General features: G+C 38.8%; 1 long non-coding RNA gene across 1 annotated transcript; it reads right to left on the bottom strand.

Moving 5' to 3' along the window:
• Positions 1-17083: 17083 nt before the first annotated feature.
• LOC146696264 (uncharacterized) lies at positions 17084-18324 on the bottom strand. Its single transcript, XR_014923084.1, has 2 exons — positions 18222-18324; positions 17084-17839 (listed from the first exon to the last, which is right to left on the bottom strand). It is a non-coding gene; the product is annotated as an uncharacterized LOC146696264 (long non-coding RNA).
• Between the last annotated feature and the right edge of the window lie 39 nt (positions 18325-18363).

Here is an 18363-nt window from a genome sequence, read left to right as displayed (position 1 = left end):
AATCTTTAGCCTGGCAGAATATGTGGTCAAAGACACAACAGAAGAGGTTCGACTGCTTCGATGTGCTTTACTGTGTCTGGACGATATTGCTGAAGCACTGTCTGCAGGCTCAACTTCAGCATCAACCATTCTTGCTTCATCTGCTTGCATTTCCACTCCTTTTAACCATCTCTCAACTTTCTCCACAAAACTTTTCAAATAGCTAGCCTTTGGCTCATACCACTGTGTCTGATCATGAAGAAGTTCCGACTCAGTCAAGTGATTTTTAACTGCATCGTTGTTTTCACAAAACTCGATATATATTTTTGAGAAGTCAGTGGCTAATTTAACAGACACTTCCTCAAAATTGCCATCATCTTCCATAAGCTCCTCAATCTCTTTTATCTTTCTAGTAAGATAACCCAACTTGGTTTTCCTTGTCACTTTAAGATGCTGAAGCTTTTCCTCTTGTGCTTTAAAGGTTGGCTTGGAAACTCTTTTTTCCTGCTGCTCCATATTAATTGCGCTGCCATAAACCTTTCAATGCAATTAATCCTTTACACATGTACCACTTAACCATACAGGAATTTTCACAAACCGTAAAGCAGGCACAGCCTCTTACTTTTCAGATGCAGGGTTTTCTTACTGCCGAAAGGATCCGGAAAACACGGGAAGACTGAAGCGCATCCTCTTTCACGTCCCGTTTTCCAGTTTTCCCTTGCCGCGCAGCGGGCCGATTACCTCTGAGCGCCGGTGACGCGTGCGTAATCCTCTCACTTTCGGAGCAGTTTTCTGACTATTACAGCGGCAACCTTCGTAAAGTTTCTGACTCGTGCTCTTGTTAAGTCGCTTGGATGCCTTCCGGTAGCAAAAAACGAGGCGAAGGAAAAAAAGGGGCAAAACATTTATTTTCCATACAAATCGAAAGGTACAAAACAAATGCCTCTGGTGGGAGCTCCGTTTATATTCCCTTTATGTTACAACAAAAAATAACATTAAAACGGCGACGGTCAGAAAACTGTTGCTCCACGTCCTGCTTGCTTACCTAACCTTTAACCCACACCCCTCCGCATGCGGGCCAAATACACACCCCTTTACGACATCTACCAACACTTTACAACAACAACAGACTAATAAAGCAGGATTAATTTATGGAGCACAGCATATTACATTATAACATAAAATGATCAAGATTATAATAAAAACTTAAAGATCATGACAAATACTTAAATATGGCATGATGTAACTGAGTAAAATATTGGCCTGGACTTGGCTCCAACAAAAATGAAGAAAAGAATTACAATAAAATCTCTGACTTCGAAATGAGTCTTTAAACACTGAAAATCAAATAAATGAACATTTTATTTTAAAGCACTGAAAGTCCCGTTATCCTTTAGGATATCACATCACTCTCCTCCTAACTCTTTTTTTTTTTTTTTCCCAAAAACGGTAGGAGATGCAGATGTACTTATTTATTTATTTATTTATTTTAATTAATTTATTTATTTATTTATTTATTTATTTACTTATTTATTGTCATTGTCAAGAACAATGAAATTGCGTTTGGGGCTTCCATACAACCCAAAAAAAAGAAGAAAATAATAAATACCCCTTAAAATCCAAGTGTACATATTTAACCCAGTGTGACTCCAATGCAATAAGACAATCCTTAGCAATAATGTTCGTAGAAATTCAGACAAAGACCTGAGAAACATGACAAAATACAACAATGCAACCCATTCAATATTATTGTACTGTGAGATATGATATCAGATATGATAGTTATCTATTTAAGAAAGAGGGGGGGGGGGCAGGAGGGGGAAGAGAATAAAGATATGATGCACCAATGCAGACCAGTTCATTGCTATTAAGAAGTTGGATATGGTTATTGTCCGGGAGAGGGGGGCAGAGAGTTCAGGAGCCTCACAGCCTGTGGATACAGGCTGTTGGCCAGTCTGGATGTTCTGGCCTGTATAGACCTGTACCTTCTCCCTGAGGGCAGCAGATGGAAAAGGTGGCGCGCAGGGTGATGTTGGTCCCGCAGGATACTGTGCACCCTCCTCAGACAGCGAGTGGGGAAGATATTACTGATCTCTGGCAGACTTGTTCCAATAATTCTGCCAGCTTCTTTCACCACCCGCTGGAGTGCTTGCTGATCGGCCTTGGTGCAGCTGGGGAACCGCACTAGAAATCCATACGTCAGAACGCTGCTGATGGCACAGTTGTAGAAGTTCAACATCAGAGATCTGGGAATGTGTGCGCTCCGCAGTCTCCTCAGGTAGTAGAGGCGCTGTTGGGCCTTCCGTACAACTGAGGTGATATGGTTGCCCCAGGACAGGTCCTCGGTCACAGTTACCCCCAAGAATTTAAAACTGCTCACCCTCTCCACCGCCTCACTGCCAATGAAGAGAGGCAGATGGTTGTTATGACCCCTCTTCCGGAAATCTACAATGATCTCCTTGGTCTTTTTGGTGTTTAAGACCAAGTTATTGTCGTGGCACCATGACTCTAGTTGTTGCACCTCTGTCCTATAGTTTGTCTCATCATTGTTGGATATAAGTCCGAGCACTGTGGTGTCATCTGCAAACTTAACAATGAGATTGGACGCGCAGGAGGAAATACAGTCATGGGTGAAGAGAGTGTATAGCAGAGGGCTCAGAACACACCCCTGAGGGGCACCGGTGTTGACCACAAGGGTGGAAGAGGTGTTCTTACCCACTCTGACACTCTGTCTACGGTTAGTGAGGAAGTCCACAATCCAGTTGCACAGAGAGGAGTTAAGTCCCAGTTGGTGGAGTTTGGGACGGAGTTTGTATGGCCGGATGGTATTAAAAGCTGTAGTCTACAAAGAGGAGCCGTGCATAGGTGTTCCTGTGTTCCAAGTGCTTCAGTAATGTGTGCAGCACTGTGGCGATCGCATCCTCGGTTGACCGGTTCTCCCTGTATGCAAACTGGTGCGAGTCCAGGGATGGTGGAAAAGCAGCTCTGATGTGTTTAATGACCAGTCTCTCCAGGCATTTGGCGGGAATGGGGGTGAGTGCCACAGGTCTGAAATCGTTCAGACATGTGACATTTGACTGTTTTGGGATGGGAACGATGGTTGCTGCTTTGAAACAGGATGGTACCAGTGAACAGGACAACGAGGTGTTATATATAGAGGTGAAGACGTCCGCCAGGTCCGCAGCACAGTCTTTTAGCACCCGGCCCAGCACTCCATCCGGCCCGGCCGCCTTCCTGGTGTTAATGCTCCGGAACACACGCCTCAGCTCATGAGTGCTCAGGACCGGAGCAGGGTCGGTTGAGGGGAGAGGGGACAGGACAGGGTCGGTGTTCTCCCTGTCAAAACGGGCATAAAAGAGATTTAGATCCTCAGCCAGAGTAGAACTGTCGGCTGAGGGTGATGGTGTTCTTCTTTTGTAGTCCGTGATAGCCCTGATGCCCTCCCAGACCTGCCTTGGGTTTGTGTTGTTCTCAAACCTGGCCTCGATACGCCTCCTGTGCTGCTGCTTGGCAGTCTTGATGCCTCTTCTCAGGTTGGCCCTGGCAGCACTGTATGCCTCCTGGTCCCCGGATTTGAAAGCGTTGTTCCTTGTTCGAATAAGTTGTTGAACTCCGTGTGTCATCCAGGGTGGATTATTAGGGAACACACGGAATCGTTTCCAAGTTGTTACATTGTCCACACAGAAACAGATGTAGTCCAAGACAGTGGAGGTGTAACTGTCCAATGCGACACGATTGTCAGTGTCCTGCACCTTGAATACATCCCAGTCTGTGCAGTGGAAACAGTCCTGAAGCATCGGAATAGCATCCTGCGGCCATGTTCTCACGGTTTTGGTTGTAATCCCAGTGCTCTTGATCTTTTGTGTGTATATTGGGTGTAGCAGAAGGGAGAGATGGTCTGACAGACCCAGGTGGGGATAAGCCTGGGCTCTGTACGCATTCGCCATGTTGGTGTACACCTGGTCCAACGTTCTATCTCCTCTGGTAGCACACTTCACATTACGGTGGAAATTGTGAAGTACAGATTTCAGGTCCGCGTGGTTAAAATCCCCAGCCGCAATAAAGACACTGTCCGGGTGTGCTACCAGGCTGTTATTGATGCTGCTGCTCAATTGTGCTAACGCTAGCTTAGCATTAGCATCTGGTGGAATGTAAACAGCGCAGATGTAAACGGCAGAAAATTCCCGAGGGAGATAGAATGGACGGAACTTGTCCTGTTCCTTTTATTCAATTTGTTTCCCCGGTGCCAAAAGTCAACAACGACCAGTGCAAGAATGAAACAGTTGCAGCAAGTCAGTCTGTGAAGCGTTATATTTGATCTGCGCGCACTGTTCATTTTAACAACGTGCGTATCACGGCGAGACACACATTTTAATGGGTCGATGAGTTCGAGCTGAAGCTCCTCTGGAGCTGTTTCGGGGTCTTGTGACAGAGGAAAGGCCACCAATTGAAGTGACTTGTCAATTTTATCGAAATCCAAAAACTGACGGCAGAATTCTCTGTGCAGTGCATCCAGTGACTTACTGTATTTCTTTACTTTTGCTCCGGCCTCTTTCAGCGTGGCTAGTGTAGGAAAATGAGTGAATGACTTGTTCAAAATCTGCCTGGAGAATAAAGCCAGCTTGGATTTGAAGGCTTTCACATTTGTGTGCATGTCATGCACAAACTGCTCCTTCCCCTGCAGTTTCACATTGAGCTCATTCAAGTGTGAAAATACGTCTGTAGCAAACGCGAAGTCACACATCCAGCTCTTGTTGCTCAGCTTAGGAAATTCATCAGTCTTCCCCTGCCGCTCCAAAAACACGGCAATCTCCTCTTTGAGCTCCCACACTCGTTGAAACACTTTGCCCAAAGTCAACCAGCGGACACGGGAGTGATAAAGCAGGTCCTGGTGATCCGCATCAGTTTCCTCCAGGAATGCAATGAACTGACGGTGCTGAAGTCCCCGTGCGCGTATGAAGTTGACAAGTTTCACCACAGGATTCACAACATGATTCAGCTGTAACACCGATTTACATAGAGATTCCTGGTGGAGGATGCAGTGGAGGAAAATGACATCCTGGTCAGGGTTTTCATCTTTCACTTTATTCTGGATTCTCCTCAGCAGGCCAACGTTTTTTCCCGTTAAATTGGGAGATCCATCTGTGGTGACGTTAACAAGCTTACTCCAGGGAAGCTTCATGTTTTCGATGGCAGCAGACACCCGTTCAAACAAGTCCTCTCCCCGTGTTTGTCCTTTCAGAGACTCCATTTTCAAAAACTCCTCCGTTATTTCAAAGGTTTCGTTGAGTCCTCAGATAAAAATGAGGAGCTGAGCAGTGTCTTTGACATCGTTGCTTTCATCCAGTGCTAAAGAATAAAAAGTGAATGACTTCGCCTTTTTGTTTAATATGCTGGTGATATCTTCATCTATTAGTCCTACACGGCGAGTCACTGTCCGCCGTGATAAACTGATTTTCTCAAATTTGTCTGTGGTCTTCGGGCACAAAATACCTGCTGTCTCTACCATACATTCTTTTAAAAACTCACCCTCTGACAGTGGTTTGCTGGCCTTTGCTATTTTGAATGAAAGCATAAAACCGGCCTTGGTACTTGACTCTTGAATGGCCGTTTGACGGTGAAAAAAAACTTTGCTGAGCCTTCAAATTAGCTGCCAACTTCTCAGCAGCTGCTTCCCGTTCTTTTGTTGAGAGCTTGCTAGCATAATTAGCGTGCTTTGTGGCAAAGTGACGGCTAATATTATACTCTTTAAAAACCGCCACAGTTTCTTGGCATATCAGGCAAACAGCAGATGATCGGTGTTCAGTGAAAAAATATTTAGTTGTCCACTCCTTTTTGAACACTCGACATTCTCTGGCCACTTTCCTTTTCTTGGGTCCGCTCATCTTCACAGAGGGGCGGTAGGTCACAGGGTAAAGTGCAAACGTGGACTAATAGGCCTACGCTTCACCTCAACAAAGCCTATATATCTAGAGTGCGCCATCTAGTGAGGAAACATCAGAATTGCAGGGGAAATAAAACATTAACAAGGTTAATTTATTACATTTTTTTCAAGTTTGGCGGGCCGGATCAAAATGTTTAACGGGCTGCACGTGGCCCCCGGGCCGTAGTTTGCCCATGCCTGCTCTAAGCCAATCGGAGATGTTTTTTTCTGAAAGCTAGGAAGTAAGTTTTATTTCCTGTAAGGAGATGATAATCAATCAATGATAATCAATGATATAAGTGACCATTTACCAGTCTTTGCATCTTATAATTGCCATTATAAAATTAACAGAGATGAACACAAGATTATTTACAAAAGAATTCGAACAGAGAAGACATTTAACTGTCTTAAAAATGAACTTTTAAAGCAAGAAACTTCTTCATGTTCATGTTTATGAACACGAAGAAGTTAATAAACCTTATGAAGCATTTTTAAGAACACATTAAACACACATTAGTAACACATTACTTGGTAAAAACTGCCAGGTGATTGAAATCAACAGGAAACACAACTATGCAGGAAGACCATGGATGACTAAAGGACTGCAAAATGCCAACAAAAAAAAGAACACCCTATATCTTATATATATATATATAATATTTTATTAAAAGGTTAGAACACAATAAAGAAAACACAAGGTATATGAAATGTCATAAACAGTACAATCAAAAATGAATCAAGGAACAATGATTACCCTGGGTACTTTATAGAAGGGACAAAAAGCATTAACAAAATGAAAGAGAAAGCAAATGGTTTTAATGAATTCTTCGTAAATATGGGGCCAAAACTGGCAGAGGAAATCAAGTGTGTGATCATGTATGAGTTGTACAGTTTTAATGTTTTATTTGGGAACAGAATGGTGTGTATGTGTAAGTTTGGTGATGGAGTTTTTATTATGAATGAATGATGAATTTTTATGAATTATTATGTCTATTTTTTATGCTTAAGGACAACAGATGGAAATTAGCCCTTGGCTATAATCCGGTATGTTTACATTCATGTAATTTTTTTTTACATTTATGTTCATTAACATGCACTGTCCTAAATAAAATAGAAAATAAATAAATAAATAAATAAAGGTCGATGGAATAGAAAGGGACACTGGTGAAAATATTGAAAGGAATAGAAGTTCAGTGTTTCTAAGAGCAGTGGAAGAGAATGAAATATATGACATCGTTAGAGGACTTAAGAACAAAACCAGTACAGATTGGAATGACATTGATGTTGTAACAGTAAGAGAGTTGCTGATTATTTATGGTATTGGAAAAGCGTTAAAATACATTTTCAACTTGTCTTTTCAAAAAAGTTTTTTTCCTCAAACAATGAAAGTTGTTCAAGTTATTCCAATTTACAAAACAGGTTCCTGTTTGTTTTAACATATGGCATAGAAACTGAACATTTAACAGTATTTCCTGAAAACCCTCTCCTGTCTGATCATTTCCTGATAACATTTACATTTACAATAATTGATTACACAGCGGTGGAGAGTAGACTTTATCACAGTAGATGTCTTTAAGAAAACGCTGTAACTAAGTTTAAGAATATAATCCACCCACTGTTATCATCTTCAATGCCCTGTACCAACACAGAGCAGAGCAGCTATCTGAACGCTGCTCCAACAGAGGTCGTTTATCTTGTTAATAATTTCACCTCCTCACTACGTACGACTCTGGATACTGTAGCTCCTGTGAAAACTAAGGTCTCTAATCAGAAGTACCTGACTCCGTGAGAGAGTGATATTATACCCCTTTCGTCAAACTGAGTGATTTATGACCCCCCTAATTGATTTATGACCCCTAATAAATTATTCATGAGCTCCGGAAGTAATTGAATTACTCATGAGCTCCGGAAGTAGGAAGTAATTAGTGTGAATGCTTGAAAAGCATTAACAGTATTGTTCTTCAAATCTTTATTAGTGTGAATGCTTGAAAAGCATTCACAGTATTGTTCTTCAAATCTTTATTATTATATATTCCGTACGTTTTTTGGCATCTAACTCCTTCAAAACCGTTCAACTTAGAAAAACCATTCAAACACCGTTAGATTCCTATTCTTTTGGACATGACTGCTTCTACTTTTCTCATTTTTAACATTTATATTTTTAATTTTATTCAACTTTATTCAACAAAAATTTCCCATGTGTTTCAATGGGGAGACCCTTCAAATTCTCATTCAACTTACTCATTTTTAAACTCTTACTACTTCCACATACATTGACATAGAGCCACCATTCAAACTTTAAAACGAAGACAAGACATTCAACTATTCAACTTGTATTTATCTTTTCAATATCTATTATACTTTTTCTTCAGTTCCAGTTTAAGTTTCATGATGTTTTTTCACCCGTTTCAAAATTTATAATGGGTGTGTATGGGACGGAATGTTGGGGCTAGAGTGAGACAGCTCAACTGCTAGAGTGAGAGGAGCAAAAAAATTAATCTTAAAATCTTTTTTAAAACTGCTGCTGTGTCCGCAGCGTTTGCTCTACAGGTATGATTTTACCCTCAAAACGTAGCCATGGCTGTCCTCTTTCATCCAATGTGTTTACTATTGTCCTAGGTGTTATGGTTCTTTCATAAATGTCACCAATGCACAGCCTCCTCCCTCCAACTCTTCCATAGACTCTAATGTTAAAATGGCTCAGAAGGTTCGTTTGAAAATCAGAAGAGCATGGTGTCTTTCCACTGTCACCACGTCCATATAATAAACTCCACAGGCATGAAAACTGAGAATTCAGTAGACTAGAAGCTGCTGTCGCTCACGGTGAAAGAATTTTGTCAATACGACTTTTACTTTTCATTTGGGAACGATTTGTTTCGGCCTGACTTTTCTGTTCATTTTAAGCAGCAAAAGTGAGGCGCATGTCTGTGTACGTGTGTATGGAGCCATTGGGTGCGGTCACTATAGCAACCAGGCTCACACCTGCCTGCTTAACGAGCTCTGCCTGCCACTGTACCAAGATTCATCTTAAACACTTCTCTTTCAACTGCTGCTGTGTCCACAGTGTTAAAGCCATCATTTTACCCTCAAATTGTCGCCATTATTGTTCTCTTTCCAACATCTTGTCTTTCAAAGCTCAGAGATGTAAACTTTTTAAACTGTGTGGGTCCAAGTGGAGGGATCACATTTTAGTCATTCAGTGATTCAAAGAATATGACCTTTTAATATTCTTTCAGATGTTTTCTGACTCTAAATGTTCTTTTCTCATTTCTTAGGTTTTTCTAATTTACAATTAAAACATTTTCAGCTTTTTTCCAACTTCTTCTTCTGTGTAACCTTCAGCTTTTAGCAGTTCAGCACTTTTGTTTTCAGGTTAAATTCGGACTTTTTTTTTATCTCATTCAATATTTTTAACTCAAAATTCAGCAATTAATTCATTTCAGTGCATACATTCAGATTCAAGCATTCACACTGCAGTTTCTTCAGAAAATGCACTTTCTAGTTAAGTAATAAAAATATGATATTCATAAAAATATGATATTCATAAAAATATGATATTCATAAAAATATAATTGATTATTTAGAAAGTTTCTTATATATCAAAAAATAGCATTCTTTTATTTCTTTAAGCAATTAAAAATTTTTTTTATTTTTTTATGCTCAAAAAACGGAAACACTTATTTGTATGTTATAATGTTTTTCTTACACCATGTGTAATTTTTATAGACACCTTATTCATTGTATCAATGTGTAATTATGTATCTTTGATAAATAAATAAAATATTTAATCTTGTATTTGTGTACTTTCTGGTGATTCAATAAAAAATTAGTCACATATCGCTCTGATAAACACAGATGGCTGAAAGAAATGTTTGATGGAACAAAGGAAACAAGTGTCTTGCTGCTAAACTTTTAAGTCACCATGGTTTAAATGAGAAAGTCTGTATGTAAAACATGAAAAACTCCATATCAGTGATATCTACAAAGGTGTACTCATTTCTTTGTAATGGTACTTTACTGTTCCAATGAAACAAAAAGAAAATCTCATTTTTAAAGTACATTTTTCGGCCACCCTGACCTATTTTCAGGGGCAAGAATGTTGATGTTAGACTGTGTTTTAAATCAGGTTGTGATCTTAAACTAACTATCACAGCACTGATTTCAGTTGTAATCTCAATTAGAATCCCAATTTGGCTTTTCTCCAGTCAGTGTTATGGTGAAATTTTACTTGTTCTTTTGTGTAATTGCACATGGCCCAGCAAAGGACCCCTTAGTAAGCTGTACAGCATAAGTTTTCAATTCACTTTTGTCAGAAAACTTCACAGTATGAGAAGTTACAGCACAGTTTCTCCAAACGTGTGGTTCTTTTTCAGCCAGCGTGCTTTTAGAGCATCTACATTAGCTCATGTAGTAAAAGTACAATCAGTAAGTGTACTTTAACATTTGAGATTCCGAGTCACTCTTGCTTAGATCATGTGAACTACATCATGAACCTTTTTTTGTATAATGCATCAAACATGTTCAAATCAGTTTAGTTAAAATAAATTGAAAATAATCTAGAGACAAGCAACTCCTTTTTAGCTTCTGTTATGTATTTACCTCTCACACCTTAATCTAGATGTTAGTGTTCTCAGAGTTAACATGTCTCATGTTGCCATGTTGTATTTCTAATACCCAGCCTCAGTGTTCGCCCTGTTGACCCTCAAATCCAAACACCAATGATCTAGATATTCACAAAATTCATAAGGAGATTCTTAAGGTCTTAAGTTTTGTTGTTTTTATGTTTTACAAAAAAAAAACTTCACATTTTTTATATTTTTAAACGAAAGTGACATGCAAGGATATTTTTCTTTAGTGATGTTGCTTCAGCAATCTCAAATACTAATTATTCTGGGAATTTTTATGGTCAAACTATGTGATTTTCCAAATGTGTGTGTGTGGAGTAAAATGACCTTGTTCTTATGATGTTGTCCCCGTGAATCATTTAGGATTAACAACACAAATTGTATCGATAGCAGAAACAGTCTTATAACTTATAATTCTCACACGTTACCGCTAGTTTTACAAACGCAGTCTTCTTCAGCTCTGTTTATGTAGCTTTTATGAAACTGATTTTCCATAGTACAAGTAGAATTTAATTTTTCTTTGCTCTCCAGTATAAATGCAATAATTTGCAGGCTTTTTACTGAAACTCTCACAATGCAACACTCAATGCTCAGAGCTTCATATATCAACAGCTCTGAAAATATCTTCTTTTTTAAAGTAATGTAGGACAGGATCTCTCACTCTCTGTGTCTCAAAAAAAACCCAACTAAACTGGCAATCACCACTAAACAAATGAAAGTAGTTTATGGCTTTTTTATCAGCTGCATTTCTTTCATTTATGTATTGATCCCATTGTTTATTGGTAATGCTTTTAGGTCACTGTTTTAGCATGTCTGCCTCACACTCCATTTAAACAGTTTAACAGATAGTGGGGTCTGGTAAGGAAGTTGGGGGGAAGCAGACAACTCCACAGGAAGAGTCTTTTTGTCTTTTCTCCACTGTAAAAGATAGCAAGGCAGTGTGAAACCTTTGCGGGAAAGACAAAACTGAGAGCCATGCTAGGCTCAGTGAGAGACTCTGCTCACCCCTCTGCCCCAGCGATGGCAGTCCCTCACCAAGCTTGATTTCTGTTCTTTGTCTTGATTAAAGAATGTTAGCTACCGCCCATCGCTTGTCTGCAGGCTTTATTAAACGGAAAACTTCCACAACAACCTCTAAACAGTGGTTTATGGCTTTTTGTCACCTGCAACACCATGTAACACTTGGATGTTAGATTCTTTTACCAGTCAGTGTTGTTAGCCCCAACCCCCAGGCTCCAGGTGTCTGAGCTCTAACCCTGGCTGCCAAATGTCCCCCTGAGGCCTTTGTGCCTTTTACCACCAGACTAAGTTTGTAGTCCTATCTACTAATATTATTTTATTTTTTTATTATAGCACAAGTTTCAGTTAGGTTACTACTTTGACTTCCTCAATTTGAGCACATTTCTGACCCGATACTTTATCAAGCTTTTACTCGAGTGTTTTTGACACTAGCAGCTGTACTTCTACTTAAGTGAAAATTGCCTGCAATTTTGCCACCTCAGTTGCCACTTTTCTGGAGTTTGTACACTTTTTATATTGAAACGTTCAACGTTTTACGTGTTATCCTTGATCACAGTTCTAAACAAGTTAACTTTCTTCACTTCAAAGTAACCCAAAAAAGAAACTATATGTCCAGTTCTCTTTACTCCAAACCTGGTTTAAGGCTATGCTGTTGTTGTGATATGGCCATACAAATAATATTAAGTTTAATTAATCTTAAAAAAAAATGGCTGCTTCATGGCTACCTGTTCAGAGAATTTGCAGACTTTTATGGAAACTGTCACAATGTAACACTCTCACTGTCAAAACATGGTTGATCCATGTTTCTATGAACACTGATTAATATATCAACAGCTCTGAAAATCCTTTTTTTTAAAGTAAAGCAGAACAGGATCTCTGTATCTTTAAAAATCCCAACAAAACTGGCAATCACCTCTAAACAAATGGAAGTAGTTTATGGATCTTTATCACCTGCAACACCATGTAACACCTAGATGTTAGACTCTTTTACCATCACATTTGCAAGGGTTTATGTGTTATCCTTGATCACAGTTCTAAATAAGTTAACTTTGCTTGACATAAAAGTAGCCCAAAGAAGACAAATATATGTCCAGTTCTTTTTTACTCCAAACCTACTGATCGGAAAACATTATGTGATGCTGGAAGTTTTCATCCTATCCATCTGCAAAACAAGTTTACCTGTAAGCCAACACATTAGACGTAAGCAAGCATCATTAGCCTGAGTGTTGATCCTCCAGGTGAGTGAGTGGAGTTGAGAGAGTGTGTGTGTGTGTGTGTGTGTGTGTGTGTGTGTGTGTGTGTGTGTGTGTGTGTGTGTGTGTGTGTGTGTGATCAGAGGTGAAGCTCTAATTCACTTTTTCTTGTTGGCCTTGTTGTGTGTACCTCACAAGTCAAATTATACATTGTGATGGAGCAGTCACAATACACCCGCACGAGACACAGTTTGATTTTTCTAACACAGAGTTTGTATGAAGTTCACTTTATCAGCTGAAAATATTAAAGCCAGAACTTACAAGATCAAAAACCTTTTACTTCATGTACAGGGTTTCCAAAAAAGTTTTATTTCAGGTATATAAACCATTACATTTGATTCAAGTAAAACAAATAATTACATTGATTCTTGTAAAGTTTTTCCAAGAAAGTTTTATTTGATGTAACGGGTTTCCAAAATTATTTAATTTGATGTAATGAAACCAATAGATTTGAATGGGGTAAAACAAATAACTCGATTGATTCTTGCAATGCTTTTCCAAGAAAGTTTTATTTGATGTAACGGGTTTCCAAAAAAAAGTTTTATTTCAGGTATATAAACCAATACATTTGATTCAAGTAAAACAAATAATTACATTGATTCTTGTAAAGAGTTTCCAAAAAGGTTTTGACTGGCAACAACGCTCACCTGCTAAATCCAACAGAACACCACTGGGACATTATGTTTCACTCCATCTGACTGTGCAGGAGCTCAGTGTTGGGTATGGTAAATGGTCTGTTTCATATTTAGTGCTTTTAGACTCTTCCTGGTTGTTGATGTTTGTTTCTAAAGATGTTGTTGATGAGACTTTGCAGAAAGCAGCTTCACCTCTGATCACACACACACACACACACACACACACACACACACACACACACACACTCTCAACTCCACTCACTCACCTGGAGGATCAACACTCAGGCTAATGATGCTGATGGGGTTATTGCTCTGGGGATTTAGCAGGTGAGCTAAATCATGTGTAACATGTGAATTTCCCGAGTGTGGCATTAATAAAGTCTGTGTCTATGTCAAAGCTGACGTTTAAATTCCTTTTTAAATTTACCAACATTTCTGATTTGCGGTTAAGACTGTGACATGTTTTCACCATTTGAAAGCCAGAAGAGTGATCACTCTTGAAGCCTGGTTGCTGCAGAATACTAGGACTACTAGTACTAGTTCTAGTACTACTGCTACTCCACAAAGCACATTGTTCAGGAATTTCACAAATTTGCTTACGTCTAATGTGTTGGCTTACAGGTAAACTTGTTTTGCAGATGGATAGGATGAAAACTTCCAGCATCACATAATGTTTTCCGATCAGTAGGTTTGGAGTAAAAAAGAACTGGACATATATTTGTCTTCTTTGGGCTACTTTTATGTCAAGCAAAGTTAACTTATTTAGAACTGTGATCAAGGATAACACATAAACCCTTGCAAATGTGATGGTAAAAGAGTCTAACATCTAGGTGTTACATGGTGTTGCAGGTGATAAAGATCCATAAACTACTTCCATTTGTTTAGAGGTGATTGCCAGTTTTGTTGGGATTTTTAGAGATACAGAGATCCTGCTCTGCTTTACTTTAAAAAAAAGGATTTTCAGAGCTGTTGATATATTAATCAGTGTTCATAGAAACATGGATCAACCATGTTTTGACAGTGAGAGTGTTACATTGTGACAGTTTCCATAAAAGTCTGCAAATTCTCTGAACAGGTAGCCATGAAGCAGCCATTTTTTTTTAAGATTAATTAAACTTAATATTATTTGTATGGCCATATCACAACAACAGCATAGCCTTAAACCAGGTTTGGAGTAAAGAGAACTGGACATATAGTTTCTTTTTTGGGTTACTTTGAAGTGAAGAAAGTTAACTTGTTTAGAACTGTGATCAAGGATAACACGTAAAACGTTGAACGTTTCAATATAAAAAGTGTACAAACTCCAGAAAAGTGGCAACTGAGGTGGCAAAATTGCAGGCAATTTTCACTTAAGTAGAAGTACAGCTGCTAGTGTCAAAAACACTCGAGTAAAAGCTTGATAAAGTATCGGGTCAGAAATGTGCTCAAATTGAGGAAGTCAAAGTAGTAACCTAACTGAAACTTGTGCTATAATAAAAAAATAAAATAATATTAGTAGATAGGACTACAAACTTAGTCTGGTGGTAAAAGGCACAAAGGCCTCAGGGGGACATTTGGCAGCCAGGGTTAGAGCTCAGACACCTGGAGCCTGGGGGTTGGGGCTAACAACACTGACTGGTAAAAGAATCTAACATCCAAGTGTTACATGGTGTTGCAGGTGACAAAAAGCCATAAACCACTGTTTAGAGGTTGTTGTGGAAGTTTTCCGTTTAATAAAGCCTGCAGACAAGCGATGGGCGGTAGCTAACATTCTTTAATCAAGACAAAGAACAGAAATCAAGCTTGGTGAGGGACTGCCATCGCTGGGGCAGAGGGGTGAGCAGAGTCTCTCACTGAGCCTAGCATGGCTCTCAGTTTTGTCTTTCCCGCAAAGGTTTCACACTGCCTTGCTATCTTTTACAGTGGAGAAAAGACAAAAAGACTCTTCCTGTGGAGTTGTCTGCTTCCCCCCAACTTCCTTACCAGACCCCACTATCTGTTAAACTGTTTAAATGGAGTGTGAGGCAGACATGCTAAAACAGTGACCTAAAAGCATTACCAATAAACAATGGGATCAATACATAAATGAAAGAAATGCAGCTGATAAAAAAGCCATAAACTACTTTCATTTGTTTAGTGGTGATTGCCAGTTTAGTTGGGTTTTTTTTGAGACACAGAGAGTGAGAGATCCTGTCCTACATTACTTTAAAAAAGAAGATATTTTCAGAGCTGTTGATATATGAAGCTCTGAGCATTGAGTGTTGCATTGTGAGAGTTTCAGTAAAAAGCCTGCAAATTATTGCATTTATACTGGAGAGCAAAGAAAAATTAAATTCTACTTGTACTATGGAAAATCAGTTTCATAAAAGCTACATAAACAGAGCTGAAGAAGACTGCGTTTGTAAAACTAGCGGTAACGTGTGAGAATTATAAGTTATAAGACTGTTTCTGCTATCGATACAATTTGTGTTGTTAATCCTAAATGATTCACGGGGACAACATCATAAGAACAAGGTCATTTTACTCCACACACACACATTTGGAAAATCACATAGTTTGACCATAAAAATTCCCAGAATAATTAGTATTTGAGATTGCTGAAGCAATATCACTAAAGAAAAATATCCTTGCATGTCACTTTCATTTAAAAATATAAAAAATGTGAAGTTTTTTTTTTGTAAAACATAAAAACAACAAAACTTAAGACCTTAAGAATCTCCTTATGAATTTTGTGAATATCTAGATCATTGGTGTTTGGATTTGAGGGTCAACAGGGCGAACACTGAGGCTGGGTATTAGAAATACAACATGGCAACATGAGACATGTTAACTCTGAGAACACTAACATCTAGATTAAGGTGTGAGAGGTAAATACATAACAGAAGCTAAAAAGGAGTTGCTTGTCTCTAGATTATTTTCAATTTATTTTAACTAAACTGATTTGAACATGTTTGATGCATTATACAAAAAAAGGTTCATGATATAGTTCACATGATCTAAGCAAGAGTGACTCGGAATCTCAAATGTTAAAGTACACTTACTGATTGTACTTTTACTACATGAGCTAATGTAGATGCTCTAAAAGCACGCTGGCTGAAAAAGAACCACACGTTTGGAGAAACTGTGCTGTAACTTCTCATACTGTGAAGTTTTCTGACAAAAGTGAATTGAAAACTTATGCTGTACAGTTTACTAAGGGGTCCTTTGCTGGGCCATGTGCAATTACACAAAAGAACAAGTTAAATTTCACCATAACACTGACTGGAGAAAAGCCAAATTGGGATTCTAATTGAGATTACAACTGAAATCAGTGCTGTGATAGTTTAAGATCACAACCTGATTTAAAACACAGTCTAACATCAACATTCTTCCCCCTGAAAATAGGTCAGGGTGGCCGAAAAATGTACTTTAAAAATGAGATTTTCTTTTTGTTTCATTGGAACAGTAAAGTACCATTACAAAGAAATGAGTACACCTTTGTAGTTAAACCGGGTTTGGAGTTTTTCATGTTTTACATACAGACTTTCTCATTTAAACCATGGTGACTTAAAAGTTTAGCAGCAAGACACTTGTTTCCTTTGTTCCATCAAACATTTCTTTCAGCCATCTGTGTTTATCAGAGCGATATGTGACTAATTTTTTATTGAATCACCAGAAAGTACACAAATACAAGATTAAATATTTTATTTATTTATCAAAGATACATAATTACACATTGATACAATGAATAAGGTGTCTATAAAAATTACACATGGTGTAAGAAAAACATTATAACATACAAATAAGTGTTTTAAGATAATCTGACATACTTTAAAAGCATAAGAATAAAAGTTTTTTTTTAAAAAATCATGTTCTTTGATGATCACATTACATGTATCACATTTTTTAAAGCATAACGTAGGGTGTTCACAAAAACAGTTTTATGATTACTTTTTCCACAGTGCTTGTATGCCTCTTGCAAAACTATGTACTTATCACCATATGACATAATAACTCACGATTATGCAAGACCAGCCGTCGCTTCATTACAATCATTTGTCCCCGCTGCTGCCCTCAGACCCAGTCTGTGGGGTAAAATTGCTTTTTTGGTGGTTCATAAAAAATATCTCAAAAAGCGATGTTAGTGAGGGGACCAGAAACACTGGGTTGCAGAGCAGTTGGTAAGGACTTGTATATTTCTGGAGAGTCTGCAAAAGCTGTCTTGCTCGTGCTCCTGATTGGATATGTGGAGCCCGGCTCTGATATCTCACTGGTGGCAGCTAAAGGTAGGCATGCCTTGGAGGCGGAGTTGGTCTCGGGCGCAATCTTTCAAACGAGCCTCAAGGCATTTCAGGCAACCTCAGGCTGGAAACAACATCCGGTCACTCGCGGTCAAAATCCACGCAGAGCTGGTGTTTCGCAGGGATCAGGTTAACACATCTGGGTCTAAAAATATAAAGAAAAACAAAAAGAGTTTTAAAACACGCAAACTAGCAAAACATCAAAGGAGCATAACATAACAATAACAAGATGATATGAGATACCCGATGAGGCCATGATAGGTGATGTAGACATGTAATGTATAAACTTTTACGGGAGTTAAAAGTGGAGCTTATATATATTTTAAAGTGTATTGTAAGTGGGATAGGCTCCAGCGCACCGCGCGAGCCTGAGAAAAGGATAAGTGGAGGCGAATGGATGGATGGATGGTGTATTGTACCTGTTACAAACCATTGTGATATTTATTTATTTTTTTAAATGAAAGGATTGACAGAATGGTAAAAAGGAAAATGCAAAAATGTAGTTAGAGAGGAAGATTAACACTTACCGAATGATATGCGGATAAGGAAAGAGACGCAAGTTGCTGTTGAAATCGGCCGCTCCCTATGCGAACTCGCAAGCAGTCTGAGCGGTTCCAGTTGTTGATATGGCTGAAGGCAGATGTGTTCTGGGAGCTCGGGGGTAGTCTT

The sequence above is a fragment of the Copadichromis virginalis genome, linkage group LG12 (assembly GCF_057382275.1).
Source record: "Copadichromis virginalis isolate Kocher_CV1m ecotype Utaka linkage group LG12, C_Virginalis_male_GT1.1, whole genome shotgun sequence".
Classification (NCBI taxonomy): domain Eukaryota; kingdom Metazoa; phylum Chordata; class Actinopteri; order Cichliformes; family Cichlidae; genus Copadichromis; species Copadichromis virginalis.
This window is presented reverse-complemented; position numbering and strand designations above follow the sequence as displayed.